The sequence below is a fragment of the Mus musculus genome, chromosome 3 (genome assembly GCF_000001635.26).
Source record: "Mus musculus strain C57BL/6J chromosome 3, GRCm38.p6 C57BL/6J".
NCBI classification, from domain to species: Eukaryota; Metazoa; Chordata; class Mammalia; order Rodentia; family Muridae; genus Mus; species Mus musculus.
Window position 1 is genome coordinate 82,202,206 of NC_000069.6, and position 23,884 is coordinate 82,226,089.

At 39.2% G+C, this 23,884-nt stretch overlaps 1 long non-coding RNA gene across 4 annotated transcripts in view; it reads right to left on the reverse strand.

Moving 5' to 3' along the window:
• Gm29921 overlaps nucleotides 1-23,884 on the reverse strand; it is a 90,430-nt gene that overhangs the window by 55,808 nt on the left and 10,738 nt on the right. For 3 of the 4 annotated variants that reach the window (XR_867373.2, XR_375744.3, XR_867374.2), the window contains exon 2: nucleotides 13,975-14,129. This is a non-coding gene — a long non-coding RNA (predicted gene, 29921). Of the gene's footprint in view, nucleotides 1-13,974; nucleotides 14,130-14,237; nucleotides 14,328-23,884 lie in introns of those variants that run through there. The other variant, XR_375745.2, reaches the window with a different exon arrangement.

The window sequence follows — 23,884 nt, forward strand, 5'->3', positions numbered from 1 at the left end:
CTAAAAACAAAACAAAACAACAGCAAAAAGAGAATGAATCCACAGGAGAAGAGGGGCATGAAAGAACTTGGACTACTAGAGGAAGGGGGAACTATAATCAGGATATATTATTGCATGAGAAAAAAAAACAATGAAAAAATGAAAATATCAAAGGTCACCCCATTTTACATGAATGCATTTTCTTAAAATACCTTGATTTGATAAAATAAATGTTGCATCTTTTGATAGGCTTAGATTAATGCTGAGAGCAAAGCAATTTCTTGAGTATTAAAAAGAGAAGAAAAGAAAAGAAAAGAAAAGAAAAGAAAAGAAAAGAAAGAAAAGAAGAAGAGAAAAGAGAAAAGGAAGGGAAGGGAAGGGAAGGGAAGGGAAGGGAAGGAAAGGAAAGGAAAGGAAAGGAAAGGAAAGGAAAGGAAAGGAAAGGAAAGGAAAGGAAAGGAAAGGAAAGGAAAGGAACCCAAAATGAGACAATACTGGAGATAGAAACCCTAGGAATACCTGTGGATACTTTGACCCTTCTTGGAATTGGGAGCAAGGCACCCATGGAAGGAGCTACAGAGACAAAGTTTGGAGCTGAGACAAAAGGATGGACCATCTAGAGACTGCCATACCCAGGGATCCATCCCATAATCAGCCTCCAAACACTGACACAATTGCATACACTAGCAAGATTTTGCTGAAAGGACCCTGATATAGCTGTCTCTTGTGAGACTATTCCGGGGCCTAGCAAACACAGAAGTGGATGCTCACAGTCAGCTATTGGATGGATCACAGGGCCCCCAATGGAGGAGCTGGAGGAAGTACCCAGGGAGCTGGGGGGATCTGCAACCCTATAGGTGGAACAACAATATGAACTAACCAGTACTTCCCCCCCCCCCCCGAGCTTGTGTCTCTAGCTGCATATGTATCAGAAGATGGCCTGGTTGGCCATCAGTGGAAAGAAAACCCATTGGTCATGCAAACTTTATATGCCTCAGTACAGGGGAATGCCAGGGCCAAGAGGTGGGAGTGGGTGGGTGGGGGAGTGGGTGTGGGAGGGTGTGGGGGACTTTTGGGATAACATTGGAAATGTAAATAAAATAAATACCTAATAATAAAAAAAGAAAAGAAAAAAGAAAAGAAAGAATAATAATAAAATTTAAACAATAGGAAACTAAAAAAAAAAAAAGAAAAAGAAAAAGAAAAAAAGAAAGAGATTATTTGAGGCTTATGGTTTCAGAAGGTTAGAGTCCATGATGGCAGAGTACAGGCTTGGAAGTAAAAGCAGTTGAGAGAGCTTACACCTCAAAATTGTAAGTAGGAAAGAGAAAGCCAACTGGGAATAATGTGGGCTTTTGAGTTCCTGTGACATGCCTCTTCTACGAAGGCCACACCTACTAATCCTTCCTAAACAATTCTACCAACTGGGGACCAAGTATTCAAGTATATGAGTCTCAGGGGCACATTCTCATTTAAACCACCACAGAAACCGTATTACTCAGAAAATCCCTAGCTCATATCTTGTAATGAAATAAATGTTTTAAAATTCTACCAAGCTGAGGGTCAAAAGGAAAAGGCTTCCATCAAGAGTAAAACACTGACATCCAGATTGGACCAACATGATACTCCTTTTGGCTTTTTGATAATCTTAGCTTTTCCATTGTTTCTATGTCCTCTACATTAAACAATCCATTCACCCCCTCTTCCTTTATTCATACTGCACTATATCCTAATCTTTGATTGTATATTGATGCTAGAAGGTTACAGTGGGCAAGTCCTAACTAACGTGACTTCCTAACTAGTTCCCCATCACAACCCACTCTATCCCTGGCCTCCTCCTTGCACTCATGCCATCTGTTGTAAAATACACTTGTGTTCCACTCAGCAGTCTATCTTATGGTTCAATACTGCACTGCTTACTTTTCTATTACGGTGAGAAAACACCTCAGTCAAGTTAACCTGTAGAATAAAAAGTTAATTTGGGATTATAGATCCTAGGGATTAGCGTCTCTGAGGGCAGAGAGCACAGGTGATAGACATGGCAGCTGTAATAGCAAGCTGAGGATTCACAACTTGAACCTCATACAGGAAGTAGAGAATGCAAACCTGGAATAGAACATGGCTTTTGAAACCTCAAAACACTCCCTAGTAACATGCTTTCTCCAGCAAGGTCACTAGTCCTAAATCTACCTAAATAGTGTCACAAGTGGCAGACCAAATATAAATGCCTGAGATGATGAGACATCTCATTCAAGCAACCAGATACACTGTGATGACTAATCTTTCTTGTGAACTTGACCTGATCTGGAATCAACTAAGAAAAATTGCTAGACACAGCTGTATGGAATTTTCTTGATATGGTTAACTTAAATTAGAAGACCTATCCTAAATATGGGCCTCTTTTCAGCCCAGATAGAAGGAGGTCCCAGATCAATGCTTGCTTGTTTTGCCTGTTTGTCTTCACATCTCACTGGTGAGCTTACTCATTTGTGATTGGAGCCTGCTCCATTCATGATTTCATCAATCTTCTGATGATGATCTACTCTGGTGACATCAACCCAACTTCTTCAGATTTCCAATGTGGACTGGAGACTAGTGGCTCTACAGAAATCCTTCTGAGACAACTATCTAAGTGACTGAGCTGCTACCAAGTTAGCAAGTTCTCTAGTGTGATGACAGCCATATTGGACTACCCACACCAAATCCTGAATGCCAGCCTGATAAATCCCCAATACAGTTGCTTAACCAGTGTTTTTCTGGTAGAGAGATAGCAATTACAATAACACATTAGGAATTAAATCATAACTCACGAAGTAAAATTTTCCTGAGGCTCTTAGTATAATAGGCAGCCTCAAACTACTGAGAGGGCATCATGGTTCCATATTTGTGCCATGATCCAATGGAGCATATATGTAAAAAGGGCACAGGGTGGTTGACGCTTACAAAATTACCAAGGCAAGAGGAACAAATAGTGAAAACGAATTAGTTATGAAGTAAGAATTAGAGATTATGGAAATGAAGCTCTCCAAGTATATCCCAAACCAAATATTTTATTATTCTCAAAAGCAGAGTCTTATTTACTTGCAAGACTGAAATAAATGACAGTCTAGTTGATTTTTGTTGTTTTCGTGGAATAGTGCTTCAATATATACTATAGAGTGAAACCTTGCACCCCTGCAAAATAAAAAAAAAGGTAAATAAATGAAGTTTTATAGCTTGTACCTTGTTTATAGGGAAATGTTTGCAGCTTGCTTTTAGTCGACCTACAGATTAAGTGGAAAGTCAGAGGTACAGATGTCCAAAACAAATGCTCCCAAGCTGGTAACTCGGTCAGCATTCCAGAGCTTGCATGCTGCTCAGTGCCAGAGGGATTCTCTTTCCACTGAGCAGCTTCCCAAGCGGAAGGACACTCCGCTCCCGGAACCGTGCATATTTCTCTTCTCAGATGAGTTTAAATGCACCTTTCAACGGCAGCGAGTCTCAATGGATGCTGACCTTACCTCGCAAGTGTGTCCCACCCTGGCTTATCATACATAATGGTGAAGTGGACATCCTATGAAAGCACCGATGTGGGGGCATAGGTATGCCTACGCTAGAGGAAAAAAAATAACTCTAACACAAAAACAGGAAAGGGAGTCATTCCTGGAGCAGCATGAGTTGTTAGTAACTGTTCAAATAGCAACAAGCTGGTCAAGATTTATGGTTGAAAGTGCACTCTAAGCCCAGGCCAACAGTTGGAAAACCAGAGGACAACCAGTTTCTCAGAAAAGATCACTGTATCTTGGATTCCTTTCTTGGATGGGCCTATTCACTGTAACGAGGGTTTTGTTGTGTTGTTGTCTGCTCTTGCCTAACGCACCACAGCAAGTGTCTCTCCACAGATGTTTAAACTGGCAGATGGAACCCTCTATGTCTTTAGATCTCTTAGATTTCTTCTCTCAGTAGACAAGTCTAGGCCATCCCATGAGAGCTCACTTACTTGGTACAGAAGCTGAATTTTATACTAAGGAGTTTTGACCCAGATGAACAGAAAAGTCATGAATTACAAGAAACATCATTAATTATTGAGCTAATGAAACAAACCACACAACTCACATCATTATTGTCAATACATGTGTTTTAAAATGTAGAATTTGGGAGCCACTGTGACTTTCTAAATATGAAATTCAGAAGTCTCGATGTTGTAGGTCATCCTAAAATGACAAGAACATTAACAGAAGAGGAAATTTTCTATTAACACATTGTTAGTTAAATAGACTATCCTCTTTCTTACTACCTATATAGGTCCATCAAAAGCATATTGCTTTTATTGTATATACCTTCATATAACACTCAAATACATCATTTTGCTAACTATGTTATTAAGCCTGATCTTGGAAGATGAAAAACTTTTCTTCAGTCTTGGGGATTGAACCCAGAGTTTCAGGCAAATCAGGTCAGTCCTGATAACTGTGCTACATCCATGGCCCCCCAGCATCCCATCTCTCTTGCCTTTCTTTGAATCAGCAAATACATTCAATATGTTTTAGGAATGCATTCATTATTTGGTGGTAGTAAACACTTTGAGAGGAAAAAATAAAAGCACACTCATGTAGTGTGTTTCCCCCTTACACCTCTTGTATGATAACAATCTCCAAAGGAATGACTTCATTTTTTAGTGTGAAAAATAATTCTAAGTATTTAGCATCTCTCCTGGATATTTTGATCCTATGAATCTGGGGAATGTCATAGATCTACTTCTAACCATGCCTCAGGTTATTGGTTCTCCATTTAGAACATTCTATTTCCTGTTCCACTTGGGAAGCATCTCTTCCTACCACTTTCTTCCACTGATCTCTAACTGTAATTGTTTTCATTCTTTAAACCTCAAATGCTTGTGTACTCTGATAATGCCGCCTTGATTTCATCCCTGCTGTGGTTATCACATGAAGAGTTACAAGTCCTTGGGCTTCATAGGGTTGTTTTTGTTATTGTTGTTTGTTTGTCTTCTTCTACTTTTTTTTTTTTTAAGCACTGGTGTCTCTTGGAAGCTTGGGATGTCCTCTATTCCTCCTCTACTGAAAAATCTCAGAGGGGATTGTACTAGTTTCATTTTGTTGCTAGGACAACACACTCTGCCCAACAACAACTTAAGGAAGAAATTTTAATTCGGCTTCCAGTTCCAGAGGGCTAGATGTTCATAAAGGCAAAGGCGACATGGAAGCAGGAAGAGGAAGCTGAGAGCTGGTAGATCACCCTTTAAGCATGTGCAGGAAAGAGCAACAGTACTGGAGACAAAGTGAGAGTGAACATTCTCAAAGCCAAGTCTCAGCTAGTGACCTACTTCCTCCCACAGCTCCTATGAAAGGTTTCATCAATCACTTAAACAGCGCCACCAACTGGGGACTAGGTGTTTGCGTACAGGAGACTTTGGGGTACATTTTTTTTTCTTTTTTTTTCCATTTTTTATTAGGTATTTAGCTCATTTACATTTCGAATGCTATACCAAAAGTCCCCCATATCCACCCACCCCCACTCCCCTGCCCACCCACTCCCCCTTTTTGGCCCTGGTGTTCCCCTGTACTGGGGCATATAAAGTTTGCAAGTCCAATGGGCCTCTCTTTCCAGTGATGGCCGACTAGGCCATCTTTTGATATATATGCAGCTAGAGTCAAGAGCTCTGGGGTACTGGTTAGTTCATAATGTTGTTCCACCTATAGGGTTGCAGATCCCTTTAGCTCCTTGGTTACTTTCTCTAGCTCCTCCATTGGGAGCCCTATGATCCATCCATTAGCTGACTGTGAGCATCCACTTCTGTGTTTGCTAGGCCCCGGCATAGTCTCACAAGAGACAGCTACATCTGGGTCCTTTCAATAAAATCTTGCTAGTGTATGCAATGGTGTCAGCGTTTGGATGCTGATTATGGGGTGGATCCCCAACTCAATTCTTCAACGAATTGGAAGGAGCAATTTGCAAATTTGTCTGGAATAACAAAAAACCTAGGATAGCAAAAAGTCTTCTCAAGGATAAAAGAACTTCTGGCGGAATCACCATGCCAGACCTAAAGCTTTACTACAGAGCAATTGTGATAAAAACTGCATGGTACTGGTATAGAGACAGACAAGTAGACCAATGGAATAGAATTGAAGACCCAGAAATGAACCCACACACCTATGGTCACTTGATCTTCGACAAGGGAGCTAAAACCATCCAGTGGAAGAAAGACAGCATTTTCAACAATTGGTGCTGGCACAACTGGTTGTTATCGTGTAGAAGAATGCGAATCGATCCATTTTTCTTTTTTTTAAAGGCAATTTTTATTAGATATTTTCTTTATTTACATTTCAAATGCTATCCCCAAAGCCCCCTTTACCCTCCCCACACCATGCTCCCCAACCCACCCACTCTCGCTTCCTGGCCCTGGCATTCCCCTGTACTGGGGCATATGAACTTCGCAAGACCAAGGGCTTCTCCTCCCATTGATGGCCAACTAGGCCATCCTCTGCTACATATGCAACTAGAGACATGAGCTCTGAGGGGTACTGTTTAGTTCATATTGTTGTTTATCCTATAGGGTTGCAGATCCCTTTAGCTCCTTGGGTACCCTCTCTAGCTCCTTCATTGGGGGCCCTGTGTTCCATCCAATAGATGACTGTGAGCATCCACTTCTGTATTTGCCAAGCATTGGCATAGCCTCACAAGAGAGAGCTATGTCAGGGTCCTGTCAGCAAAATCTTTCTGGCATATGCAATAGTGTCTGGGTTTGGTGGTTGTATATGGGATGGATCCCCAGGTGGGGCAGTCTCTGGATGGTCTTTCCTTCTGTGTCAGCTCCGAACTTTGTCTCTGTAACTCCTTCCACGGGTATTTTGTTCCCTTTTCTAAGAATGAGCAAAGTATCCACACTTTGGTCTTCCTTCTTCTTCTTGAGTTTCATGTGTTTTGCAAATTGTATCTTGGATAGTCTAAGTTTCCTGAAAGTTGCCTTTGGACAATATGACCACTGGAAAAGACACATTAAGTCAATGCAGATTTGACTAACAAATTTTACCTTAGATGTTTTATTTAGCCCTAAGATTAAAGTTTTGTTAATTGAATGTAATTATTAATTTCTTCCTTTATAACCCTTTTCTGCTAAAATCTTGACTTGTTTCCTTTTTATTTTATTTTTTTATTAATTAATCATTTTACTTATTTACAGCCCAAATGGTGGTCCCTGTCCTGGTCCCCCCTCGAAGAGTTCTTCCCTCCCTCCCTCCCTCCCTCTCCCCTTCACTTCTGAGAAGGTTTCTTTTAATGCCACATTTGCTAACATGCAGAAATGAGATACCTCTTACTTCATTCTAAGTATTTATGAATATAATTCAGGTTTTAGAACACAAAAGAGAAAACCTGAAGCTTATGAGTTGAAATGAACTTTTGCTGTTTTTTTAAAGCAAGCTTACAAAATATGTATAGCATTATTCCACTACTCTACAACAAACTAAAGCTAAAATAAGCATTTATATCATATAGGGAAAAAAGGAGGTAAAAATAACTTTTTAACATAGAAATGCATTAGTATGGCAAGGGTAGTTTTGCCTTGTTCCAAAACTAAAGGTGTTCTTTTCCTCTATATTTCATTGCATTTTAAATATTTTTAACAATTAGAATGTATTGTATTTATTACAATGTAAAAAGGGTATTGAAAAGGCCTCACATTGTTTTTCCTAGGGTGTAATCCACTATCTGTCTTTCTAACTTGCCTTTCTACTCCTCTTTCAAATGGACCTTCCAAAGTTCATTTGGTATTTTTTTTTTTTTGAAACCTAAGCAATAAAATTATGCACTCAAAATCTGCCATGGAAAGTTCAGACTGAAGGGTGTATTTGATAAGATGACACTAATAATATACTGTCAATTCTATATTTATGTGTCTTCAATTCAGGAAGAAATTTTTAGCTCTGAATCGAAACAATCGTCTTTTGTTCAAAAAAGAAAAAGGGAACAATGTTCTGAAGCCATCATTTAACAAAAGCTGTAGGGAACAGGCTATACATTTAAAAACGAACAGCACAAGTATTTTATTTCAAATGTAAGATGCTTTTTAAAAACTTTAGTTCTGTTTATATTTATTTTGAGAACAATGATGGTTGCTGTAAAGAAGACTAATTCAGTAAGAACAATGAGGCCTGGGAAGCTACCTGTCTCTGCTCTTTCCGTGCTGGGATTACAAAAGCTCACTACTGCAACCTGCTGCTTTGACTTTTATTATTTTGTTATCATTATTATTGTGGTCGGTTGATTATTTTATTTTATTTATTTTATTTTATTTTATCAAGAGACAGTATCTCATGTGGCCTGAACTGGCCTTGAACTTGCTATATAACAGAGGAGAACCTTAAACTTGCAAGACTTCAGCCTCCACCCCACAACTGCTGGTATTCATTACAAATGTGCATCAGCACATCTGGTTTATGCTGTGCTGAGGATCAGTCCTAGGGTCTGCCAAGCTAGGCAAACACTCTTCCACCTGAGCTACTAAACACCTTACAGAAGAAAATACTTATCTCATCATACATGGACTGCTGCCTCAGTAATGCACACATGGGGCTATAAGCTGAGGTTAGTCTCCCACCCCACCCCCCACCCCCCACCAATAGACTCATTCTTGCACACAGATCAGTCATGTTAGGTCTGTGATAACTATTTTGGTAGTTATCTACAGTAGGAGCCTACCCCATTGTCACATCTATCAGGGCTAATTGATGTTTTTTGTTTTTCCAAAGAGATTAATTTAAATTTGAATGGCATCAGGACTATATTTCCTGAATAATATAAAATTTGAACAGTGCCAATAGCCACTCTTCCAAGATTCCTCATTCATACTGATTTGCTTCAAACTCATGTTCTAAATCTCTCTCAATGCCTAAATAGCTCTATTAACTTAACGCAAGAGACCAGAATGTTACATACATTTGAAAAATCTATTCATAACAGAAGGCTAATGACATCGATTGATGGGACCTGACAGACACTGATTGCACATGCTGTGGTCTCAGTGAAGCGTCAGGAGGCCTTTGTAAGAAAATGATGTTAGTGCAAGGTTGTTAAAAAAGGCCCATTGAGTGCCATCCTGTCGGCCATTTTCGTTTAACTCAGATGAATATGTATATCAGTATCCAAGAGGACAGTGAAATTCATTTGGAAGCTGTGTGGCCAGTTCCACTTTTCCACTTCTCACTGTGCCTTAGGAGCCTGACTCTGGGCTGGGCATCCATTTCTCAGGGTTTTCTAGCTTCTGCTTGGGCTTAAGAAAGGATAGAAACTTGACAGAGACCAAAGAGACAGAAGCATAAAATCATGGGCTCTGATGTCACAATTGTTTGAAAAGGGTGACATCGTTTAACCAACACAGACAAGTCTAAAGGCAAGGTTTCCCATCTTATTCCATTATATTGCATATAATGAAAATAGCCCTAGATTTCATTCTTAGAAGCCCAGGCACGATATATTATACCTTTTCCCCTTTACTTTAACAATTTCAATATAATATTTTTATTTTAATTATTTAAAGAAGTTCGTACATGCACGATTCACATATCCCTTTAACCCTCCAAGACCAACTCAGCATCTGAATATGCTTCTCAACCTCTTTCCTTTTATAAAATAACTTTCCACATCAAATTTGCACTGCACATGCACTCACGGGTGTGGAGCTATACACTACAGCATGGTAGACTCACCAGGGCCACACTCTTAAAACTGACTATTCCTTGTCCAGAAGCTGTCAATAATTAATAGTTCCTCAACAAGGAATGGTGGTCCATGAGCCAATCCCCTTGATGCTAGAACACTGACTGAATTGATCTCATACAAGTCTGTCATGCACTGGCTTACCTCTGTGTCTCCAGTGTTTATGACAGTTACCTTGTATATAAGATACTTAAAAATGTGTTGAATGAATTAAAAAAAATGATCTTCCACAAAAGAAAAACAAGTGAAACAACAAAACACACACACACACAACAACAACAACAAAACCCCAAGTCTTTCACATGAAACCCCAGCTGAAGTGAATGCAGACTGCTGCCATGTTCAGAAGACAATGCTTCCCAATGGCTCACTCCAATCTCTGGCTCTTATAATCTTTGTGTTACTTTGTGTAGAGGCTCCTAACCCTTGAGAGAAGAGAAAGGATGTGATACAGATATCGAATTTGCAGAGGAGCACTCCACAACCACTATTCTGTGTACGTTGATCATAATTGTCTCTGGAGATTATAAGCCTCACAACTGTGAATTCTTGGTCAGATTTACAGTACCTGCCCTTCTTTGGACTGGACCTTAAATCTACAGAAAAAGTGGCTGATTACCTCCATAACTCTTGTGCCCCTAATGCACTCATGGTCATACCTCACCTCTCTAGTCATTTTTGTAGCTCATAGGATTTACAAATGGGTAAAACTGTTGAGGACATTAATTCTTGATAAGTAACAATTTGATTTCTTTATGCTTTGTGATCAAAGTATGTGTTGCCTTTAGAAACAGGGCCTTACCATCAAGTTCTGGTGGGAAGTTAGAGCAATGCTATAGCCTGTGTTACAGAATAGGATCCCACAACTCCAGGAACGGTATCCTACATATGACACTGGCTTTTTATTTATGGTTTCTGGAAAGAGCCTTATCCCCTGTGTTGTATAACTCTAATTACATCCCTTTATATGATTATGTAATATGTAATCATTTATTTATTTGATTGATATAATATTCAATCATATAAAAGGACATAATTGGAGCTTGTTCATGTGTGTGTGTGTGTGTGTGTGTGTGTGTGTGTGTGTGTGTGTGTATTAAAGAAAATAGATTCCTTTCTCTTACACATATCCTGACCACAGTTTCCATTCCCTCCACTCCTCCTAGCTCTCCCTACCTACTCTGTTCCCCTGATCCACTCCCCACCTGTCTTCCTTCAGGAAAAAGCATGTCTCCTAGAGGCAACAACCAAATACATAAAACAGAATATAATCAAGCAATAAAAGAGTCCTCATAGTGGGGCTGGACAAGGCAACTCAACAGGAATGAGTCCCAAGACTAGGCAGAAGAGTCAAAGACACACCCATTCCCACAGTTACAAGTACCACCAAAATACCAAGCCAGGAGCCACAGCAAGCCTAGTGCTCATGCTTTAACAGTGCTATGAATGTGACATTTCCTATTTGCAGTCTGCCCAATACATACCAAGTCATAGATTACAGAGAGATTACAGTCATAGATTCACGTGAGTTCATGAACAAGGAGACAGGAAGATCTCTGCAGTGAGGATATTATCCCTGAAACTTACCTGAATGAGCTGATATGTAACATAAAAAAGGTAAGTGTTTGATGTTAGCAAGCATACATCACCAAAGAAACAAACAAACAAACAAACAAACAAACAAAAGAAATGAATTTTCAGGGAGCGTTTATAATTCTCTGAGTGGCCAAGGAGATGGGTCAGTGGGTAAAAGCACTTGCTATAAGCATGAAGACCTATGTTTAAATTCCTAGCAGCTATGTAAAAACTTGGATGTAGACATTCACATGTGTTAACCCAGAGTGGTGAAATGGAAAGATCACATGAGCTTCTTTACAATTAACATAGTTCCGGGTTCAATGAGACACCCTGTGCCAAGGCAACAAAGAAAATATTAAAGTAACAGGACACAGCCCATTCTGATCTAGCCTCCACACATGGCTATGTACACCTGCACACACGTGTGAACAGACGTGACGCACTTTTTCACTCAATAGTAGCAATAATCCTATGATGCGCTGAGAAAATTAGAGCCAACTTTCTAAAACCTTGCTGTGATATACCACTTCCTTGCATTTTTAATATGTTCCATGTCAAACTGGCAGTAAACATTAAAAATGGCTTCTCAATTCCATTATTTCACACTGAAATGTTCAAACGTGAGCAGAGGAGGAGAGTGAGAATGTAGGTAAATACTCAGAAGGAATGACTGAGAGAAAAATCTGATATTGCATTGGTTGTAAAGCTATAAATTGCTCATCATTTCCTAACCTTACATGATTATGCAAAAGATCAAGACCTTTCAAAATGTGATTCCAAACATTCTCTATGTTGAATATATTTAGTTCTTTATTGGTATGCATTTATTGATTGGTTAAGCAAAGAGTATAAATGGTAAACCATGAGGTTCTTATATCAGTTGGTACCAGCATCTACAAACAGGTACACCAGGCATATGAATTATGGGAATGTGGGCATGGCTACAGGGATTGGATGTGCTTGAACTTGGCTTGCTTTCTATCTTAAACTGCTTATGGAGGACTGTTTTCTTCCTTGAGTTTTGTTTTGAATTTCTTTATTCATCTGTTATCAAAGAAGCAGAAGCATTTTCTGTCCAGCACTACATCTGATCAATCCTCTATGGAGCAGTTTATCCTTGGTCACAGCCTAACAGCAGAGGACAGAGACTACCACATAGGCCCACCTTCGTGTTTTATTAACTTTTAATTCAGTAAACATTCTTCTCTCATATGTGAGACTTAGAAAGTTCAAATATTCTTGAGAAGATAAAAATGTCTTGCAAGTACAACCAGCTGGACTCTTTCATGGCTCGAAATGTGTTTTTTATTACAAACGAGTTTGGCGTTTGGGGGCAACAATTCATAAGGATGTGAACTCTGATTACCTAATATTCCAGTAAGGACAAATTAAATAATGCAAGAAGCATAACTGGGTGCTGTGAATGCTGGAACCCACGGCAGAATACATTTCTCATAGATTTCTCAGGGTGTGTCTAAATAATGTGTATGTCTGGGATCCCTCAGTCTGAGATGTGGCTGATCAGCAGACAGACCACCCCGCCCCCTTTTTGTGGCTAGGACTTTATGAAAAGATAAGGGGAAACATTTTGTTTTCTTGCAGCAACATTTATTCACATAAAGGGACAGAAGATTCTGCCCCTGAGATTTCTGATAAATTCCTGGCTATTTCTTAAAATAAGCTAGCTTGAACCTCTTCAAGCCTCAAAGGAGAATTAAGGCTCCTGGATACATTATAGTATTTGCCTCCTTCAGCCACTGTGAAACTGTCACTGTCAGTCTGCAGCCATCTCTATGATGACATACAGATTGCATCATCCCTCTGCTTCAAACCCTGCAAGTCCCCCTTTTGATTTGTTTGCTTGCTTGCTACCTTTTGAAAGATTTACTTATTTTATTGTATGCAGATGAACTTTCATCTGCATGCAGGTATGAGTGCCACCTATGTGCTTAGTGCCCACAGAGACCAGAAGAGGGCATCATATCTTCTAGCATTAGACTTACAGTTGCTTGGAATCACTATGTCAGTAATGGGGAGCAAGCCAGGTCCTCTGCGGAACAGCAAGTGATCTTAACTGGGCCATCTTTGTCAAGTCACACTCATATCTTTCAAAATATAATCATATCATCAGTGTCTCCCTCCAGTCCATCAGTGCTATAGCATCTGTTACCCGATAATATACGTGTGGGGCCTTGCTAGCCTTTCCTGCACTGGGGTGATCTTCAAGGTATTTGCTTCCCTCATTTCTTCCAATGCACTTAGATTCGTCCCCCACATCCTGAGTAGTCTACCATGACTGTCCTCTCTCCTCTCCAATATAAGAAGCAACTGTCCACCCCATTCTACTCTCATATCCTCTGACTTTTCTTGCCTTTCTCCTATTCATAACTTGTGCACCTTTATGTAACACAGTGTTTAATTTACACATACATCATACTGACTTTATGTGCATCTGCATTGAACTAGTATAAAAGCATGAGACACAAACATTATTCATTGAGGTGTCCTGTGCACATGGGACACAGGATAATTCAAGTAATAGTCAAATAAATAATTGTCCAATATCGAAGACGTAAAACAAAGACATTGAAATTAATTTTCAGATCATTTAGTTTGGTGTTTCCAAAAATTATTTTTAGAAATTAAGACCTCAAGTATCTCGAGGAAATGAATACACTGGGAAAGAAAGGACAAATTACTCACAAGGCTTTGAATGTATTCTCGCTGCTATTCAGAGGAGTAGTCACGAAATGGGTTCTTCTGTGAACTTTTCTTTGTAATCAAAGCCTGCCTGGAACACAGCTGTAGCTCTTTGCATGCTCTACCAACCATTTGTGCTTCCATTTATCTTGGAAATCCTGTCACAAACAAAACAAGGTGTTTACCTCACCTTTCAGGTGCTTGTCTCCATACCCTCTGATGTCCTCCACTGACAGACAAACTGGTGTCCAGATAGTATTACATACAAGTTTGAGATTCTTTGCTCAAAGAGCTCAAGGGCTCCAAGTGAGAGTCCATTTCCCATTTTAGCTTGCTCTTCCCCCTCCCTGTGCCTCCTGTTTCTTTCTCTTTGTCTTTACCCCTCTCTCTTTTTAGATTTCTACAGTAAATTATGAGCTTCATTTAGAATTGAAATCCTAAGTGAAAGGACAACTTGAAGTCTCATTTTGTATTTGTATTGAGAATTCTCCATGTTCCATGTTATTTTGCATTCAACTTTGATATTGTGATGCACACTACATCTCTCTCTGTGTAGATGTCCTCAGTGTCCTTCTCTTATTTTAACACCATTCTCTTTGTGTTCTTTGAACGGTATTGTCAGACATTATTATCCTATATTTATTCTTCCATAATTTTTGTGAAGGAAGATATAATTTTCCTTAACATTTAATTCTTGATGTAAAAATCAGTGCACCTTATTTAGCAACTTCATTGTTAATCTAATAGCTTCATTATAATTAATGATAGAGAAAGGCAGATGAAGATGACAGTTTTATCCCGATGCTGAGTAAAGCGCTTAATGCCAGTGCTTTTAAGGGGATGCAATTGGGTGCTATTTTAAACAACATTTAATTGGACGTATTCAAAGGCCCTTTCTTAACAGAAGTTAAAATTAACCAGAGGCATGTACCTATATAACTCAAACAAAAAGTTACTTTCCTTAATTTCGTAGGGAGAGATATCTAATGTTACTTTTCTATGGATACTATTTGTGTGCAATAAAAGGAGATATCTTATTAAAGGAGAGAGAGAGAGAGAGAGAGAGAGAGAGAGAGAGAGAGAGAGAGAGAGAGAGAGATTGAGACTAGACAGTTTGCCCTATGGTTCAACAACTTAATAGGACCTAAAAACTGATAGTATTTGAGTGTATTCTAACTGTCTAGAAGTTCATCGAGGTGTACACACTTTGTGATTGGGTCTGATTAATTTTGCTGTTCTTTATAATAAAGGTCTTTTTCTTTTTAAGAAGAGGAGACCAGAATTACTAAGACGAAATATTATGCTCAATATTTTCTTTGGGTTAGCCCACAGAAGCTGTGATCTGCAGGAGATTAGGAGCAAGCAAGGCTGTGTCACAAGCTGGAAGCCAAATTAGGCACTGTGTAAGAGTATTATACATGGTACCAGTTTTGAAGGCATGAGGGGGTCTTGAAGAACAGCTAAAGTTCTTTTTTTTTTTCCTGTTAGGCCATCGGGCATGTTAGAGAACATTGGTGAGAAAAAATTCCCTTATAGAGCTTATACAGCTTATGTACTTATAGAGCTATGGTACTCAAGCCATTATCACTAGCCGTATCACTTTTCAAATTGATGTTCCCTCTTAGGGTCTTAGATGACCCTAGTTTGTAGGCTCAGGTCGGCTCTACTCCACTGTCCTTAGTAGTCGTTCATCATCCTGGCATTTGCTGGGGTCTCTACTGCAACAGAAGCTGCACCTTCAGGGGCCTCCTGGTCTTTCTTAGGGACTCCAACACAGCACATGATGTCAAGCCTCAGCTTCTTTTTATGACAGAGTCTATCCCAGGGAATCCACTTCAACTGAAGCTGCACTTCAATTGTTGTAGAAGCTTCCAAGTCAGTCTAGTGTTTATTTAATATGTGGTAAAACCCTGCCTATAATAGCAGGTATTTACAAAATCAGGTGAAAATATAAGATATCAATACTCAACATTACTTCCTTCAAGCCAAGAGATTAGCACAATATGCAAAAATGATCGTGTGACTACATGCCTGAGAACATCATTCTAAGCACCACTAAGAATATTTTTGAATTATCACCAAAGCTAAAAACTAAAATATGAATGTCAAGATGCAAATTTTAATGTTTTTATAAGAATGAGAGTAATAGTTCTCTAGTGGCCTTACTTGGAATTCTATGCAGTTAGCATGTTTTCACGACACTATTGATAATGTTTTCTTTAACTGAGCATATATTTAGTTTTGATTATTTTATTTAATTAATCTAATATTTTCTAGTACTGAGAGTATATACTTATTGTTCTGTAATATCTCCTGTGAAGGGAGTTTGGATTATAGTTTGAAAAATACATTCCTGCTTGCTTACAGAGATTACTGAAGAATTTAATATACCAGTAAAGGTCCCATATGTTCATATTATAAATTATAGTGTGCTGCAAGCTAGTGCAAAGGGAGTTAAGGGACAGCATGGATGATCTTGCCTAAGGAGAAGCTGTTAGGGCTCAGTGAGAAAGTGACTCCTGACTAAGAAGGGGCAAGATATATGTCCCCAGAGGTACAACAGCAAAGGCACCTGATTGCTGATTGTGTGGCACTCAGCATGAATTGAGGGGCATCAAGAAGGCCAGTGTGTGGCTAAGGGGAGTGGCCAAGAACAAAAATGGAAGAGGGTATTCTCTTCTAAGAAGATAAAGTGATTTACAAATGCAAAACTGTAGGCACTTCCTAATTGTATTGAACTTGTGGCTTGTGACTGAAGAGCTGTGCATTACATTTTAAAAGAAATTGAAAGATGACTTATTCTCCAGGCTGGGATGGAAAGAGTTGTCAGAGCAAGAAGGAAATTCCTGACATCCAACTCCATCCCCTTGGAAGGTTGGGTCTAATTGAAGGTGTGTGCATCTGCTCAGGGTTTGGTTGAAGCAGCTCTTTACTGGCATGCCGACCCCTACACTACTAGAACTGTAAAGTGCTTCCTGGTCTTGAATGTTTTATGGGCAACCCCGTAATTTAACAATCAAACTAAAACTCTCTTAAAACAACAGAAATTTCAACTAAAAAGTGTTTCAGGGAAACAGAAAATGTTCCAGGACAGTTCAAGAAAGCTGATATGTGTGATCCTTGCACTTCAGCCTATGAACTAAGGATCTTTGCTGACAGCCACAAGTACTGTGATCTGCTGAGTCTGTGAACCTGGTGGTGAAAGGCCATGCATTCCTCCAGAGTTTGCTAACTCACCAGGGTGCTAAGAGGTAGCTGTCTGCAGAGAAACTCCATTAAGTGGCCATAGTCCCTGCCCCAGATGTGGGGAACCTCTCTCTCTCTCTTCTGACTTGAGCCCTGCCTCTTCCAACTAGGAGAATTATTTTCTCTTATGGTAAAATATTCTCAAGAGTTCAGCTCTCTGAACCAACAAGGGAATGAAGCATTCCTCGGGCATAGTTTACTTTTTTGCTTCATAAAGTAATTTAGCTTTTCTGTGGGAGGGGCAAACAAATATTCAGGCCACATGAGAGGCCAGAGTCCACAGGCATCATCATGGAAGTCAACAGGCAACTTCATTTTAGTAAAGCTGATTGGAAAAGGTATTTCAGATGTGTGTTCAAGTAGACTGGTACATTCTTTAGCTCTTGGGAACCAGATGGATACTGTGGTGGTTTGAATAGGAATGGGTCCCATAAACTCAAGTGTTTGAAAGCTTGGCCATGGGTAGTGGCACTAGTAGGTGTGACCTTGTTGGAGGAAGTGTGTCATTGTGGAAGTGGGCTTTGGTGCTAAGGAGACAAGTTGACAGCCTATGTTCTGCTTGAGATAGCTCTCCACACTGCTCCACACTGCTCCACACTGCTCTCTCTCTCTCTCTCCCTCTCCCTCTCCTTCTTCCTCTCCCTCTCTCTCTCTCTCTCTCTCTCTCTCTCTCTCTCTCTCTCTCTCTCTCCCCCCCCCATGTGTGTGTGTGTGTGTGTGTGTGTGTGTGTGTGTGTGTGTGTGTGTGTGTATTCTGCAGCTTTTTCTTCCTATTCTAGAAACTCTCTGGATAGCTCATCTCTTGATGATCAAAAGCCCAGTCTTTATTTACATATCAATTCAGTCATTACCCCAGGTTTTCTTTTGATTATCCCATCAATCAGGATCCTTTCAGCCCCTTCAATCTTAGAAAGTGAAAGCTAACACAAACACACAAAATAAGGTAGCTGGGTAGGACCCTGCCCTGAAATTACCATTTCTACCTTACCTGGACCTAAACTCCCTGTGTCTGGGGTTGACCTTGAACTCAAAAATCTGCATGCCCTTGCAAGTATAAACAAAAAAACTTATCTGGGTGGTATCTTACCCTTAGATCATCATTCCTTAAATCTCTTCATCTCCTTCCTTAGTATCTTTCTGACAAGCTGGCTCATACTGCAGCTGCCTCTGTTACTTTAGATCTGTGAAGTTCCTTATACAACTCATATTGCATCCTTATAGTTTGCATAGTTGAGAAATTATATATTTTTGAACCCAAGTTTTCAAAGTTCTCTCCCACAGCCCTGAGAGATGTGCTGAAGGCCTTAGTGTTTGCCATTTTGCTGAGACATTAGCCACACTCTTGCCTCCTGGACTCATGCTATCTCAAAAAAGGAATGTGAAAATATGTACATTATTATACAAACAAGCCTTATACCCACAACAACCACCAACACTCGTGAAGGCCCATACCCTGTTGGCTCTGTTCCTAAGGCAGAAATAATGTTATTTTGTCCCTTACATGGCCAAGCAGGGACGTGCTGTGCCCATTATGTCACAGAGTTCCCCCCTGCTGTCTTCAGATCCATATGTAGAATTCTCAGCTCCTTCTCTTGCACCATGTCTGGACCACGTCTGCCTGAATGCTGCCATGTTTCTTACTGTGATGATAATGGACTAAACCTCTGAAACTGTAAGCCAGCCCCAGTTAAATATTTTCTTTTGTAAGAGTTGCTGTGGTCATGGTGTCTCTTTACAGCAATAAAACCCTTAGTAAGACTGATACCCACTTAACTTCAAGCTGCATGCTCAACTTTAGTTCACCTCTGCAGCACAGAACTTGTTAATTAAGACCACAGCATAATGGAGTAGAGAATGAAACAAGTTGATTCTAACAGACACAACTCACAAAGGACTTCAATCTTACTCTGTATATGGCTTACTTCTTCCCTCACAAGTGCAATGATTTAAATGTTTATACAAAGTCTGTAAATGGGAGACAGAACTGCAATATGATACTAAGAGTGGGTCCTTTTTGAGAAATAAGTCATGAAAGTTCTGCCGTGATCAGATTAGTGAATGTACAAGGGAAACTGAAGGAAATACCCCAGTCCCTTTCTTATCACTCCTGCCAGCTAGGGTGTAACAAGTTGTGTCCATCTTTGAAGCAGAAAAGTAGCCCAAACCAGACATTTCATATACTAGTGCCTGATACTCAGATTACCAGTGTTGAGAACCATGAGGAAACAGATTTGTTCTAATGTGGGTTTTATGACAGTATGAACAGATTAAGTCAGCTGTTCTAAGTCCTTGGAGTGGAAAGAAGCTAGAAGATTTCTGAAGCTAAGTCCCTTGACACAGAACGCATGGCAAGAGATCGGACTCCTCCAGAGGGCTCTCCTTCTCTGAAATGTTGTTAGCAGTCAGAACACAAGATCTCAACATGCATTATGATGTCTGAACTGCTGCTTTCATGGGCGCAAAGACTTGTTCTAAGAATCCTCTTACTGTTGTTGATTTAGTTTAAGTTTTTCAATAAATATGTACTATGCATGCTGAGCTGATCACATGAATTCTACAATTGATAACTGAAAAATCTTCCTGTATTAGATCCAATATTTTTATGTATGTAAGCCTCACAAAGCTTCCCACATGTCTTCATACTTCCTCAATTGAATATTTCTCTTCAATCCAGTGTTCTTATGAAAATTAGTTGTGACATACTCACTTTCATTTCCCAATTGTTTGGATTACATTACGTCTCCTTCTCTGCCAAGTCTCCCCATTATTCAACATCCAATTCAAATTTCATTTTTTCTCATAAATTCCCATTGAAGCAAACCAAATATTTGCCTTCACATACTCAACTAGAACTAGCATAAGCTTTTAAAACACAAGTTACTTTTCAAATGCTCTCTCTCTCTCTCTCTCTCTCTCTCTCTCTCTCTCTCTCTGTGTGTGTGTGTGTGTGTCTGTGTGTCTGTGTGTCTGTCTGTCTGTGTATGTTTCTTAAGACAATAAGATCCCTAAAAATAATAAACAAATCTTATATTTCCTGCTTTCTGTGGTAAGTAGAACATTGAACAGATTACTGAAGCTCAGAACATCTCACTACCATGTGTTAAATAAACAAAAGGCCAATGAGCTTCATCACTTCCTGCATATGTTCTACCGCATCAGAGCCAGCTAAAGTTAGTTGGTAGCAATTTACTCCTGAGGCAAACTGCCTTGTAATCACTCATCCACTAAACTAAGAGTATATGTGTCTGTGTCTGTGTCTGTGTCTGTGTGGGTACAGGCACCTGCAGAGGCCAGCAGAAGGCAACAAAACCACTAGAGATGGAGCCTCAGGTAGTTTTGAGCCCAAGTATGTGTTGGAACTGAATTATGGATTCTGGAAGCACAGTACTCATTAATAAGCATTAATGCATCTCTCCAGCCTCAACTTGACTTACATGGGAAATCAGCAAAAGTAGTAGCCATTTCAAATTGAAAACATAGACAGGTTATTGACAGGGGAACTTAATAAAAAACTATATATTTAATGTACTTCATTATGGTAGTGACTATTCAGTTAATTCTAGTGATTTGAAATGAGGCAGACATGCCTGGCTCCACTGGGGGAAAATACATTTTCTAAAAGCTAATACCCTCTGTGCACAGCAGGCTTATACAGCAGTCTGCACAATTTTATTTGCCTTCTTCAAATAAGAAGCAAGCTAATTTACCATGAGATTCTCCTTCTGTGAATTCAAGGTCAAAGAGTTAATGGTGCAGGCAAGGTTTAAGAACAGTTATTTTTCTAAAACAAACAGTGATAAACACTCATATTTTGCTTATTATAAATAACTTTGAAAGTAACAATGAATATACAAATATTTTTATAAAGAAAATGAAGGCATGAGAAAGAGACTGGGTAATGTGATCATGGAAAACACTGACAGGTTGGCTAGCCAACCATCATTGTGATTGTCATAGTTTTTGTTCTGGTTCCAAAGTAATATTATAAACAATAATAAAAAATTATGGGTGGATTTAATGCCCAACTTACAGTAATTGTTATGGTTGGCCTTGGGAATGTTTCCCATAGACTCATATATGAGTTCTTGGTCTCTGCCTAGTGTTACTGTATAGGGAAGTGATGAAGGAATTATATCACTCGGATGTGTCTTTGAAGGACTTACTTAGACCCTGGTCCCTTCCTCTTTGTTTCCTGCCTGTATACAATGAGGCATGTCCACATGTTCTAAACACCATGGTGTTCTCTCTAATGAGGGATAGTAATCATAGCCAAGAACTATGAACTTAAATATTTGAAAGACAAAACAAACCCTTCCTCCATTAGGCTCTTACTGTTTCTTTCTTTTCCCTTAGTGGTGATAAAATTGACCGGTATAACAGCCTTTGAGTTGTTCACTCATTCATTACATTCTTATTTTATGCACATTGATTGTTGGGTCCCCAGCTCTGTGCTGAGCTTTAGTTATAAGGAGTCATCACACTTACAGAGCTCATAATTTGAGGACTAGATGGATCCCAGTTTGCATTTTATGGTTTATGGTTTCCTCTGCTAACTGTCATTTTGGCTTCTTAGCATGCTTTTCTGGTGTTTTATAAAGGTACTTAAAAAAAAGCTTTCAATAAATTTAACAGAATTCATTTGGGCAAATAGCAATCCATTAACTGGAGCACTTTACGGTAGAAGAGGCTTGGGAGCACCATTGGAAACTGTGGAAGACCCACAATAGCAAGAAGAATGAAAAGTTCAGACACAGTTTGAACAGTTGCAGCCAGGCATTTACTGTCTGAAAGTTCTCTGTACATGGCTGATGTCTAGCTGCTATTAAAAAAAAAATCCTAAATTAGTCTGAGGTTTGTTTATGTACTAAATTAGGTTGCATTACCCAGCAACTCAAGGCACAGAGATAGCCTCAGGCCAATGGCTCTTTGCTTATTTAATTTAGCACTTTGGAAAGAAATAGACTAAGATTGGCTGTATTAGTCAGGGTTCTCTAGGAGAACAAACAGAAGGAATATATGTTACTAAGAGGACTTGTCAGATTGTTTACACAATATAGAACGCTTGGTCCAGTAATGGTTCTCTGACCAGCAGAGCAGTTAAGAGCCTGATGGCTGCCCCATTCTACAGTTTTCTTCTGGAAAATACTCTCAAAGACCCACTGAGAGGCAGGTCTCCTCATCGATCCCAGATCTAATCAAACTCACAAGTAAAATGTTTCCATTGATTTGTACTTTACTGCCACTAAAAAGTGTCTAGATGAGGCTTTTATAAATGGTGCTGTCTAATCACGTTATAATCTTACGTCAGAGAAGGGAATGATCAGGAGATAAATCAAGGTTACATTAGGGAGGCCATGTCTAAACCAACAAATGAATCTGAGGTGCCTAAGTGATCTGAGAAGATTCTAGAAATTTAGTCTTCTGGGAATCTTTACGCTAAGATAAATGAACTCACTCTATCGCCGTTTTTCTCAATGTTGTGCCTAATATTCAAGTTCAATAAAACAATTTTCAATCCTGCCTCATGCTCTAGGTCAAATGTAACCAAACTTTGGGTTCTCTGAAATACATAGGATGAAGAATTGTCTTGGGTCTTACATTAAACACATAAATGTCTAACAAAACCTCATGGGGAATAAACTATTTATGGTTTTTTGCCATCATCTACCACAGATGAGCAAAGAAATCCTTCATTCCTTAATGATGTTGATACTGGTTTAGGAAAACTGAGAAAATTGTAGAGCAGACACCAAGTTTGAAATCCCTAAGAAAGAAAAGGAAATTTTCTATGTTTTTAAGTATTTTAAAATAAAATTGAAATAAAAGAATTATCAGATGAACAGATATGAGTCAGAACAGTGATGCAGCTGCATCCTCAGGTGCCATCATAGATCACAGTACGAGATTTTTTTCTCTGTGAGCTTCTTGAACACAGTCAGGCATGGATGTAGTTGCTGCTGAAAGGTAACAAGAAGATATAAATAAGGTGATTGTGGAGTAGGGGATATTTGTCTTTGGGCAGGTTAGATCTATAGAAGTCGAAAAACGAGGCACAAGCTAACATTCCCTTGCACTGAATGCCAGGTTGAAGCTGTGTACAACTTCATTTGAAAACTGGCAGGCAACACTTTTGCCTGAAAGTGGTGCCACACATTTACCAAAATATTATTTTCTCAGAAATCTTGGGAGTCAGTTTTTGGATTCTTGCCTCAAAAGTAAGACTACATGTTTCCCTCTGTGGTGATGCTAATTATATGTTATCATTTACATTTCAGAAATAAGATAGCTAAGTCATGGCTAGATGTTGAAAGATCATATGATTTGCAACATATCACAAGTTGTTTAGTTGAATGTGGTTACTCATTGTGCTGAAATAAAATTGTCTCCATTCTTGAGTTTTCTACAAATTCCGTTTTCTCCGTTACTCAATTATAATTTGGATCCAGTATTGATTTAGTTTTCACCACAAAGGCAGATGTTTAGTTCCTTTACATCAACAGCTAACTCCACTAAAGTGGAGCTACACCTTTTACCTAGTTGCATCCTGAACTTCTGGCGCACATTTTGTTTTTAATAAGCAAATTGATGACAAGCTCCAAATTATAAGACCTTTCAACATGCAGCCATGGCTCAACCACCTTATCTCTGAATAGTAAACGGTATTTTA